The sequence below is a fragment of the Leptodactylus fuscus genome, chromosome 10, assembly GCF_031893055.1.
Source record: "Leptodactylus fuscus isolate aLepFus1 chromosome 10, aLepFus1.hap2, whole genome shotgun sequence".
NCBI lineage: Eukaryota > Metazoa > Chordata > Amphibia > Anura > Leptodactylidae > Leptodactylus > Leptodactylus fuscus.
The window spans coordinates 51,753,856-51,765,851 of NC_134274.1; the positions used below are offsets into that span (position 1 = coordinate 51,753,856).

The 11,996-nt window shown below is 41.1% G+C and overlaps 1 protein-coding gene across 1 annotated transcript in view; it reads right to left on the bottom strand.

Annotated features, from left to right (window-relative positions):
- The window catches only part of LOC142183303 (pituitary homeobox 3), a 54,022-nt gene extending 51,058 nt beyond the window's left edge, over positions 1 to 2,964 (bottom strand). The window contains exon 1 of the mRNA XM_075258335.1: positions 2,797 to 2,964. The gene's annotated coding sequence lies outside the window, so the exon portion shown is untranslated. The remainder of the gene's footprint in view (positions 1 to 2,796) is intronic.
- Between the last annotated feature and the right edge of the window lie 9,032 nt (positions 2,965 to 11,996).

Below are 11,996 nucleotides of genomic sequence, written 5' to 3' on the forward strand. Positions count from 1 at the left end.
TTATATATATATATAAAATCTATCTATATACAGTGAGATAATTAGAGATCTAGAAATAGATATAGTTATGCATACAATAATAGCGATATAGATATAGTTATGCATATAATAATACAGATATAGACATAGATATAGTTATACATACAATAATATACCTTGAATGATAAGAGGACCGGAAGCCACTGAAAAGTGTAATAATAACAGAGGAGATTTATGGCAGCTAGAGATGACCCTGCAGACACCTTACAAGGATTAACACTGTCTCTACTGGACCACACAGCTTGTAGACCTTAATATAAGAAATAAGTGGACATGATGGAGTGACTATATATTATGGATGGCCCTAGTGACTGATGTCTGAGAACAGGGGCCTGTAAGTATAGTACTGTAATAGTACAATCTCCTGCCTGCTATCCATGGGTGGTAATCCCAGGCTACAGTCTGGTTCCTGTTAAATCATGAAAATCTCAGAGTAAATTTTACCAGCATTTCCTTCCTGGAGCATTCATAAATCGTCCAAGGGGCTTCTGGGTGACAGGTGTGCCCTATCCCATAACCGTGTACATACAATACTAACCCCAAAGCAGCACTTCTCTGCCTTACATCCCAAGGGAGCCCCCAGACTTACAGCTGCAGAGCAGCCAAAGACCTGGTACAAGCTGGATTGCAACATATATATATATCAGAAAGCAGCAGAACAGGCATTATATATATATATATATATATATATATATATATATATATATATATATATATATACATTAGCATTCGATTTGTTACATGTCTATCCATATATATAACGTATAGACACATTGTCACAAGTATCTATCCCTTGAGGTTTACTATATCTATCTATCTATCTATCTATCTATCTATTAAATCTATCCTATTCCTAGCTATTCCTCTCACAATCTGATATATATATATATATATATATATATATATATATATATATTCTACACATATTCATTTATCTCATTGCTATATATCAAAATATCCTATTTAGCACTCTGTCCAAGGAATTCCTTGAATTATTAGTAGGTTCTTCCGTCTGTTCCCCAGGGCCGGCAAGTATTTGGAATATCTATCTATCTATCTATCTATCTATCTATCTATCTATCTATCTAATATCTGTCTACACGATATATTATCTATATATCTAATTTCTAAATCTGTTATCTTTTTATTTATCGCTTATTTATCTACTTCATTAATGTCTATTTAATATAGATTGTACAGTGTAAACATTGTTTCTTGTGTATAATAATCTATTTCGATCTACTTAGATGTTTATGTACGAACATAGAAACTATAGAGGATAAAGTTGGAGTGATAAGTGACTTCTATACCAAACATACACTTATCTACAATTTATAATAAAATATTTACTTCTCTCTTGGTATACCAGCGCATTCCTATATTTGTAGCAGCAGGCCTGCACGTGTATGTGCTGTGTATAGTATACACACATATCTAGTACATACACACATATATCTAATGCATACATCTCAGTTAGTGCATACACACACACATATATCAGTTCATATACATATATCTAGTACATATACACACATATCTCAGTGCATACACACATATATCTAGCACATATACACACATATATCTAGCACATATACACACATATATCTCGTACATATACACACATATATCTCAGTACATACATATATCCAGTACATATACACACATATATCTAGCACATATAGACTAATATAGGCGGCTCTGGCTCCGGAGTTCTCAGCTCTCCTGGCATGTCACCACAGCAGCTGCCGGGATATCTTTCAATACTGCAGCTGTTATACCAAGTATTGTAAACACATCTCTAATAACCAGAAAATGTACAGGAGAGCAGACATATAGCAGAGGGAGCTAACTCCTAGATCCATCACATTGTCTCAGCAAACTTACTTCTATCACACAACAGGAATCCTACTTTGTCCCGTATATATTTATTCTTATCTGCTCCCACTATCTATGTGATAGCATTCGTTATATTCCTGATAATATTTCCCATGAATTGTCCTATAATTTTGATAATTCCTTATATATACGGTAAAATTTATTCTGACACTTTGCTCCATTGACTCTTATATAGAAGCCTGCACAGTTTCTGAAGGTTGTTCTGCTTATTATATTCTGCATTCAGAGGGTTTTCTGCCTTGTTCCTAAACCAGTTCCCACATAAACAGTTTTCTGTGCAGTCCAAGAATTGTTCACTTGTAGAGTAAACAAGAGCCAGATCTTTCTATAAATCTCATCCCTCCTGCAGCTGTCTACAGACACAGCTCTGCTACATCATAGTCACAGCCCAGAGACCCCTCAGTGCACCCCTAAGAGACGTCTGGGATAATAACCGGAGAACTATTGGTTAATAGTAATATTAAAACACATTTATAATCCTGTTATGTAGTTCTCATAATAACCCCACATGTCTGTCAGGCCAGTTCAACAGAGATAGCTAGTAGACAGATGGATAGAGAGAGAGAGATTGATGCAGAAACATATGTGAACATTAGATAGATAGATAGATAGATAGATAGATAGATATTACAGAATATAACTAGACTGATATACATTAATAAGCTATGCATATAGAGGGACATATAAGTTCTAGTTAGAACACGTGTCCATATGTTCTTGAGAGTTCTTTAGTAAGTGTGTGTATACAATCTCAATGCACGATTACATATGATGACTATATACATATGCAGTGCAGTATATGACACACACAGGAGCTTTGCGTTGTTTCATACATAGGAGCACGTGTGTATAGTGACTTACATGGCAGTGCTGCAGATTCCCTGGTGTAATCCCTGCTGATCAGAGTCCTGGGCTGACAGAGCAGACTGCTTGGGGATAGTTAAGTCCTCCCCTGCTTCCCCGGGCTCCCTGGTCCTGGCTGAGCTTGTATCTCACATGCAGAGCAGAGATTCCAGGCGACTAGCTCCCATTCACTGGTGCCATTCACTTTATTGCAGGCAGCGGGCGCCCCCAGCCTCAGCCAATGAGCCCTGCACACTGAGCCGGCCCCTCTCCAGATGCTCCATCTCAGGGTCCAGCTGTGCTCTGCCGGGTGACGCCCACTCTCTGGGACTGGCCAATCACAACACAGTGCATTCTCATTGACTGTCCTAGTTGTCACAGCCCTAATGTAAAGTCAGCTGAACAAGAACATGGACATTCAAATGAGTGGTGGCCTGTCTACAATGAGTCAGGCAGGCTACAAATATGTTATCCAGCCTGCAGAACAGCTAGGAGGTATATACAGATACATGGGAGGATTGTATGAACCTACCCTTAAACTGCCCTGGAAGTCATGGCTGAAGTTTGAAGAGTCTTACTAGTTTGTGGAGCTCATAATATAAGACCTGTTTATTCCTCTATTATCTATGACCAACCTCAACCCGCAACAGCTAAAACAAAATAACTAAATAAATGTGGTTCTCTAAAAGGTTGTAATCATTACCATATATTGGAGAATAAAATATCTACGGCTGGATTCACACTAGCACTCTCACGCTCCAATCAGGATTCCATCCCCAAATCTGCTTGAAAAATTCAAGCAGGACTTTTCTCTCAGCATTTTTTGGGCAGAAACCTGGTGGACCCCATTATAGTCTATGGGGTAACCGCATTTTAAGCGGACTGGGTTTCTACCTTTTGGGGCCCCAAGTGGACCCAAAAAATGGAAACCTGAACACTAATGTGAACCTAGCATAACATATCATTTATAGTATGTGCTGCAATATTTATGGGGTTTCTGGGACTGCTTAGATCATCATTATCAGATCAGTAGGCTACTGAAAAAAAAAAAATAAAATTGTTTTCCCTCTGTTACAGTAATTTTTTTTAATTTTGTATTGGGTTGTCAGGGTTCAGGCTAAAACCTGTGATGTGGGCATGGTCTTTCTGTTTTTGTTGTTGTTGTTTTTAATCATTTTAATTTACATTGTTTCCCCATAAAGTCATAATAGACCTCTGGGGGCATTTTACCAGTCATTTTTTGGTTGGGGGACGGATATCCCCTTTAACTGGGGCTGATACATATAGCCAGTTACAGGAAGACTGGAGCCTCCTGCCCATAACCTGAGCTGATCTGGGTCTTCTGGGTCCCAGCAGCTCTAATAGTCTCTGAACCCCACTTGATCATGTTGTGGCTCCCATAACTGTGTATATGGAAGTCATTGAATGCTGTGTATACAGCGATCTGACAAGCAGGGACAGTAATAAACTGTCCATGCCTTTTCTACAAGAACTCCAACCAACTCCCCAGTTCTGCAGGGTGCGTCCTTGAAGAACAAGATAGGGAGCACAGGGACATACGGTATATACTCAATTGACGTTCCAGAATCAGTTAATATTGATTTGGGACAAAAGTGTTTGGCTTAATAGAAAAATACTACCTGTATATTATGTAGTGCTAGTAGTCACTGGTGCCTCATATGCCCTACTTCAGTGTCATACTGGGGTTTCTTGGGCCCACCAGAGTAAATTATTCTGATGACGCATCCTCTAGCTATACAGGACACGTACATTATAATAATTTCTATTGATTGGCTTCAGCTAAGCCTCTTGGGACTACAAAAGAGCAAATTTTTTAAAAAATAAATTTGTTTTGGGTTTGTCAGTTTGGTCAAAAAGTTCAGATTGGGTCCAAACCAATTTGCTAGAGACCAAAAGTGCAAAAGTTGTGTATGACACTCGAAGGCAGACGTGAGCAATGTACGGCCCGCAGGCCACATCCAGCCTTCTAACCTATCTCTGATCGGCCAATGTGAGATCTTTGTACAGGTGTGTTCCCCCTGCGTCCCCCCTGTACTCAGAAAGCACAGGGGGCGTTCCTCTTGTGCTCTGAGCACAGCATTGTCATCCATCCAGTGCTGCCTTACCTCTGCTCCGTCGGCCATTTTGTGGTGGATAGACAGACATACGCAGTTAGCTGTTCCATTGGCGATTTTGTGGTGGTCTTCTGTAAGAAGAGGAGGAGAATGGCTGATGGAGCAGAAGAAAGGCAGTGCTGGATGGTTGACAATGCTGTGCTCAAAGAACGCCGCCTGTGCTTTCTGAGTACAGGGGGAATACCTCCTGTGCTTTCTGAGAACAAGGAAAAAAAAATTTAAGAAATGGTGGCGCGGACCTCCACAATAAAGGTAAGAGATGAATAGCCTTTAGAAAGGCTTTTCCTAGGTGCTTTAAAACACGTTTTTAATGATAAAATCCATTTAAGTTAAAGGGATGCTGGTCTTTAACCAGCATCCCTTTAACTTAGTCTGGTCCTCTAAAACCATTCCAATTTCTCATGTGGCCCCATGGGAAAATTAATTGCCCACTCTTGCTCTAAGGGATTCTAGGACTCAACATCTTTCTAGCTGTTTAACCCAAACACAGACATGTTAAAGTGACAGCAACTGATATGACTTTGGGTATATGGATGATATCTGGTGTTATAAACACAAATAAATATACTGTTTAAAACCACACTGCACGACTTTTTTTTTTTTTTTTACACTTTTGCAGATGACCTTTCACCATCTCCAACACTTTGCATCCTTCAATAAGCTCCACACAACTGATTTTGGCACGGGTTGGAATTTTCTCTCTAGCCCCCACCATTCCTGAGTAATCAATGCTGTTTGTTTCAGCATCTAACAGGCTATGTTCTCTGTAGTCAGGTGGGTGGTCCTGTGTTGGGAAAAAAAAAATAATAGAAATGATTGCTTAGGAGCAGTGGGGGCTAGAGAGAAATTCCAACTGTGCCAAAATCAGTAGCGCATCAGAAGAGCTTTCTAGAAAATTCTTGGTACCCCTCAGATATCACGTTCTAACTTGACTATACCCTGGACTTTTTTGGAACTGCTATATAATAATGCTACAATCATGCTACACTGCTGTTCCATTTTTGACAGGGTCTGTGACAGATACCCCAAATAGGGAGCCTATTCTAACACAGAGGTTATAATTTTTGGTATTGCCTCTATATCTAAGCACAAAGCTCTTAGCTACAAGACCCAAAGTATTTGTATTCAAAGTACAACACAAACAAATAGTCAGACACACGCAGTGAACATTGTGGTTTATTTAAAGCATCCTGGAATATTTAAGAAAATGTATTCTTTGCTATTCTCAGAAAATTGAAATTGTGGTTCTGGTTAAAGGATACATACATATGTTGTTTTGTGTTCAAAGGCTTGAGGGACCAGACAGTCAGAGAGCTAATCACTTTATCATTTACAAAACTGACACGTCTGCTGCATTCTCCGTATGTGAATCTGAACACACATGTACAGTCTATAATATAATCTTATAATCTAATGTGTGAGCACCACTGTCCATGAAGTTACAACACGTGAAATTCACTTTTGTGCTGAACTCTGCTTTCTTTAGTAGGAATGTGCCAGACAGGTATGGGAGCAGGAAAGTGCTGCTAGTCTAACTAAGTTTACAGTGTTGATGCCACTCTTTGGTTGCAGGAGTCATTTGCCATACAAAGTTGTATAGAAGATGACAGTATGAAAAAAAAATGCCCAGACTGTTATTTTTGGATGGTAGAAAACCTTACAAGGAAGGGGTAAAGGAGGAGAGAACTACAATTCCCAGCAAGTTCAAGCTGTTAGTATTGGATATTAAGGAAATTTCAGGGAGGGGATATAGAGAGAGAGCAGGAACATAGCGATAAGCGGTGCACTGGTAGCAGTCCAGTTGCTACTGAGCCCTGAGGGGACTGCAAAGGTCTCTCTGCTACATAAAATATCCAAATATTCTGAATGGCGTATGGTGTCTAGGAGCCCCATCACAGATTTTGCATTGGGGCACAGGAGCTTCAAGTTATGACTCCAGAAAATAGAACTACAAGACCCAAGAACTTAAAGGGAGCAGGGATAGGAGGAGAGAACTACAAATCCCAATATGTTTAGCGTTATCATGGGACATCAGAGGACATTGCAAGGGAAACATGAGAGGTGAGAAATGCAACTCCCAGCATTTCTTTGGTCACAATTTCTCACCCCACAAGAAGAAACCACTCAGTCCATTAACTCTTCTCTCCTGAGCCATACAAAGCATACAGCACAACCCCTCACACGTCCTGCAGCCATCACTTCTCTTCTCCACAGCTTCGCTCCACCTCTTCACAGGTACTTCAGCCACCAGTTCTCCCTTCCATCTCTCAGCCCTGCCCGCTCACTCATAGGCTACTTGACTACAACATCACCACGGTTGTGCTCACTATATCTGAGCAGTGCAGGTGGTGTTTAGGTCTCATGATATGCAGTAGGGGAACCCGATACAGCTGTACTGTTTGCCTGTGGAAGCCCTGCCAGGCCCCCTGACTCTGCGGGCCCTGTAGCATCTGCTATGTTTGCTACTGTAGTAGTTGGGTCATACATAGATAGGCGTGCTGCTGCAATGTTTACATACAGTGGTGAGAGAATACATATTATTTTCCATAATATGATTGACTTGCTTCTGCCCTCGACAGAAGGGTTGTTGACTTTGATGATCCGCCTATATTCAGCAAATTGCTGCCGTCGATGGTTTGCCTGCTCCGGTATTTTGGCAGCTCGCAAGCTGTCCTGCTGCTGACCTCGTTCCTCGCACTGTTCCTGTGATTGTTCCGGTATCTCCAACGCCGCAACTCTAATGAGGCGAGGTGAGGCGCTCGCCTCAGGCGGCGCACAAGAGGGGGGCGGCAGCCCGGGCAATTCTTTTTTTTTTTTTTCTTTTTTTTCTTTGAACCAGCACAGCAGAGCTGCCATTCTCCTTACGCTGGTTCAAAGGTCTACGTATCAGCGTAGATGGCGTCATCACGCCGCCTACACTGATACGTAGACGTCTGCCGTCTGCCGAGAGAAGAGGATCGTGACGGCAGCGGGAGCAGCAACAGTGTGATCGGTAAGTATAATAACATTTTTTTTTGTTTTATAATAGGCCGCTACCTGCTGGAGTATCTCCAGCAGGTAACGGCCTATTTACCAACCTCCTCAGACCTGATCACTGCCGCCCCCGCTTCCCCTTGTACTATAGGCCGCAGAGGGAGGCAGTGAATAGGCCCGGGCCAGACAGCGATCCCACTGCCGCTATTATTATACTCGGGGGGTCTTTTCAGACCCAGAGTATAATAATTGGAGCCCCAGGGGAGGTGAGGGAACATAATAAACAATGTTACTTACCTATCCAGGATCCGATGTTAATCCTAGCTGGCTTCGAGCCTATATGAATAGAGAAAGAAAAAAGGTAAGTATGACATCTAGTATTTATCTAGTGTATATGCAAAGTATAATAATACACACACGCTTTTTTGAATTAAGTTAGATCACATTTTATTAGTTTAATTACAAAACATAAAAAGTTTGGACATATGAATCTGAGGTGAATATACATGTACAAAAACAACTGGGTCAAAATGAGATGCACAGATGGTATATTGTCTCTATAGGTATTACTATCTCATACATCAAAGCTAAGTGTAGGGCATAAAAAGTGTATACAAATAGCCCAGGCAAACTCACAAGTCAACACATGTGTGATGTATACAGTATGCAATTAGTTATTCAAAAAACACTGCATGTTCACTTCCAGCATTAGACTATTCATTCAGTGGGGATGTATTCACACCACATACTAATTCGCCATATAAAAACTATGGTAGCATTACGACTTACCCATGCTGGAGATATGGACGAATACAAATAGAGACAGGCACTCACTACCCAGTGCCCGACGCGCGTTTCGGCTTTGCAGCTCCTGACGAAGGCTGAAAAGCCGAAACGCGCATCGGCTTTCCTGATCTGTGCCCCGGGTGAAGAGCCATCGGTCCTGGTACCATAGCTCTTCACAGTCAGAAGGGCGTTCCTGACAGTCTGTCAGGAACGTCCTTCTTCCCAGCAGCGCCTATAGAGCTGTACAGTGTGAGCACCGTGCCTGTGATTGTTCCGAAATCTCAGCACCTCACTGGAACGTCATACAATCAGCGTGTTGCTGGTGTTGATGATCCGCCTGCTGCCGCATTTCGGCAGCTGTCAAGCTGGCTTGCCGCTGAACTCATTCCTCGAGCTGTGCCCGTGAGTGATCTGGTATCTCAGCAGCTTGCTGGGACACTATATAATGAGCATGTTGTTGGAATCTGGGAAGGAGGGGAACGATGGAGACAGTGAGACCTAATGCTTGGCCAACCCCCAGTCACTACCTACTTGTCTCAACTACCCTAGGCGATAGAGGACAACTGGGCGACGGTCCCTTCCTATAATACAAGTGAATACACATAGTGTGTACAAGACAAACAAACAAACACACATGAGTAATCAGGAGAGCCAGGGGTCAGAGCCAATTGGGCAGAGAAGGACAGAATCAGAACCAGAAGAACAGTCAAAGGGAAAAGCCAAGGTCAGAAATAGATAATAAGAGAAACAGTATATCAGTAGCACGCTCAGAGAGGCTAATATCAAGTAACCAAGATAGGATTGAAAAACTATGTAAAGGGTAACAAGAACCTGCCCCAAGCTTGATTGACAAGGAAGGATGTCAATCAAAGAGCTACAAATGTTAACTCCTTAATAACCAGATGAACTCATAGTACTAGCTGGTCTGACACACTGCAACAAATACTCAGCTGTGCTAAAACAACACAAGCAGCAGATCATAAATGGACACATCTCCGGTGCCGTAGCATGCAATCGGAGGATGGTGCAGAAGTCCAAATGGACAAAGATGTTACACCTATCTAATAACTAATAAAACACTAATAATATTTGTAATTCCTACATGCCAAATAACACTCACAAGATCATACCATATTTCCTACTATTGTAGATCTGGACAATAGACAGATAAGTAGATGTAACTATGAATTTCAACTTAACTCCAACAGGAGATACAAAGTATAATGGAGACTACAGTCTCTCAGTGCCGCAATATAACGTGATGGTTACAGTCTCTCCTGCAGTTCACAACTGAACCATTCTACCTCAGTGACACCCTAACATATCTATTATTTTACCAGTTTAACCCAACATAGAGCCACTTCTATTTATTTGAAGGGCAACTTTAAGTTCCCAATCTGCTAATGGTTGTGATGGGTGAAACCTTTCTGGGATAAGGTATTTGAGTCCTATGGTCAGATTATGGGTTTCCAGGAGATTAATACCACCTTGGTTTACCAACCATGGCCAAATTCATGAATGTATCATCAAGCTTGGTCTCTGGTGAAGACTTACTCCGATTACTGCGCCCAGCCCCTCAAATATATTTGTTTTAAGGATTCTGAATCGTATGTTCATATGCTCTGTTTTGGACAAGTTGTGCCTTTTCTTTTTTCTTTTATGTAGATTGTGAACCCCATATAGGGCTCATAATGTACATTTTTTCCCATCAGTATGTCTTTGGAGTATGGGAGGAAATCCACACAACCATGGGAAGAACATACAAACTCCTTGCAGGTGTTGTCCTTGGCAGGATTCACACTCAGGACTCCAGAGCTGCAAGGCTACAGTGCTAACCATTGAGCCACTCTGTTTCCCCCTGTTGTGTCTTATTCTGTCAGAGAAACACTCTGGCTGGGTATTTTCATGCTCAGCCACGAGAAGGCATGCATACGCATATAGGACTAATAATACAGCAATATTAGCAGTTCATTTTCCCTTTGTAATTCCATGTCATGTTGTCAATCCGATATTCTATACGTAAATGTAGTGCCATGACTTTAGCCACCCGTAATGTCCCAGAATTTATGTAGGTTTGTAGATTTTTATTATAATCATAACATAATTATTATTGTTGGTTACATACAGATGGTTGCAGAGGTTTATGAGGGTGCAGTCTCACCCAGGTCAGGACTCTTTAAGTGTCTCCTTTAGGTGTGCATATGGTGTCTCCTCCCATAATAATGCTAGGCCATGAGCCTGGAGGAAATTCTACACCAGTTTTTAGGCCATATATGCCAGATTTCTGATGTAATGGTAATAAGTCTTACAAGGGCAATGGCCCGGCCCACTGCACACCCTCACCATATTGAAGGCAGTCCAGAAATGAAAAAAAAAACACTCTTTTGGCGCAAAAAAATGGCATACAAGGCATAATAGATTTGGGCCACTATCTTTAAATGAGGGGATCAATGCATGTATAGTAGCTCATGAATGTAATTTATGTGCATAACTGGATTTGTGACTGTTTACACACTGCTTGTAACTGTGGCTGCTGAGATTAGTGCTATAGACCAATCTGCAATAATACTTTTAATGCATGTAATAGATTGAAGGTGCTGTGTACGCATTGCTGAACGCTGGCTTCATATGTGGTCAGGGATAACATATGCCGCCTCATTTTCCTGATATATAACCGCCCTTAATCTCCCAGTAATAACAAACTTGCTGGCTCCTCCTGTCGCTCTATTGTTAGAGAGAAAGGTTAGAGGGTAATCCAAAAAGACAACACAGAATGGCATTTTGCCTTTCCAGCCTTGCAAATATCTTTCAGATGCCTAATTCTTTCCACAACGTTGTTAATTTCTTAATTTCGTCTGATAAGCCTACTTTGTTCATTTTGGGAATTTGACAATGAAGTTACGGTATTTTTTTTTGCATTAACACTTTCCTTTCCTTAAGAATCACATTTCTTATATGATGAACAGCAAACAGAGAGATGGAGGGAAACAGAACATGAGTAAGAGGAAGGATCTGAGGCTGCAATGAATTGTGACATAATATAACTGTGCATAAAGACTGTGTACATATAGACCAATTCTCCATAAACCCCCTGCTAATAGATTATAATGCTTAAATAAAATGAAATATTCACCAAATAAGTATTTTTTCACTTCTGTTGCTCAGTGCTGGATAGCAGACACCAATGGCGCTTAGTAGACCCCATTCACTATAGTTGAGTCTTGAGCCAGGTTTCCATCAAAGTGCACATTATATCACAACAGCTGTGTAAGGGCACATTCACATTACATTTGTTTTTACATCTATTTAGTAGATCCGTTTAAC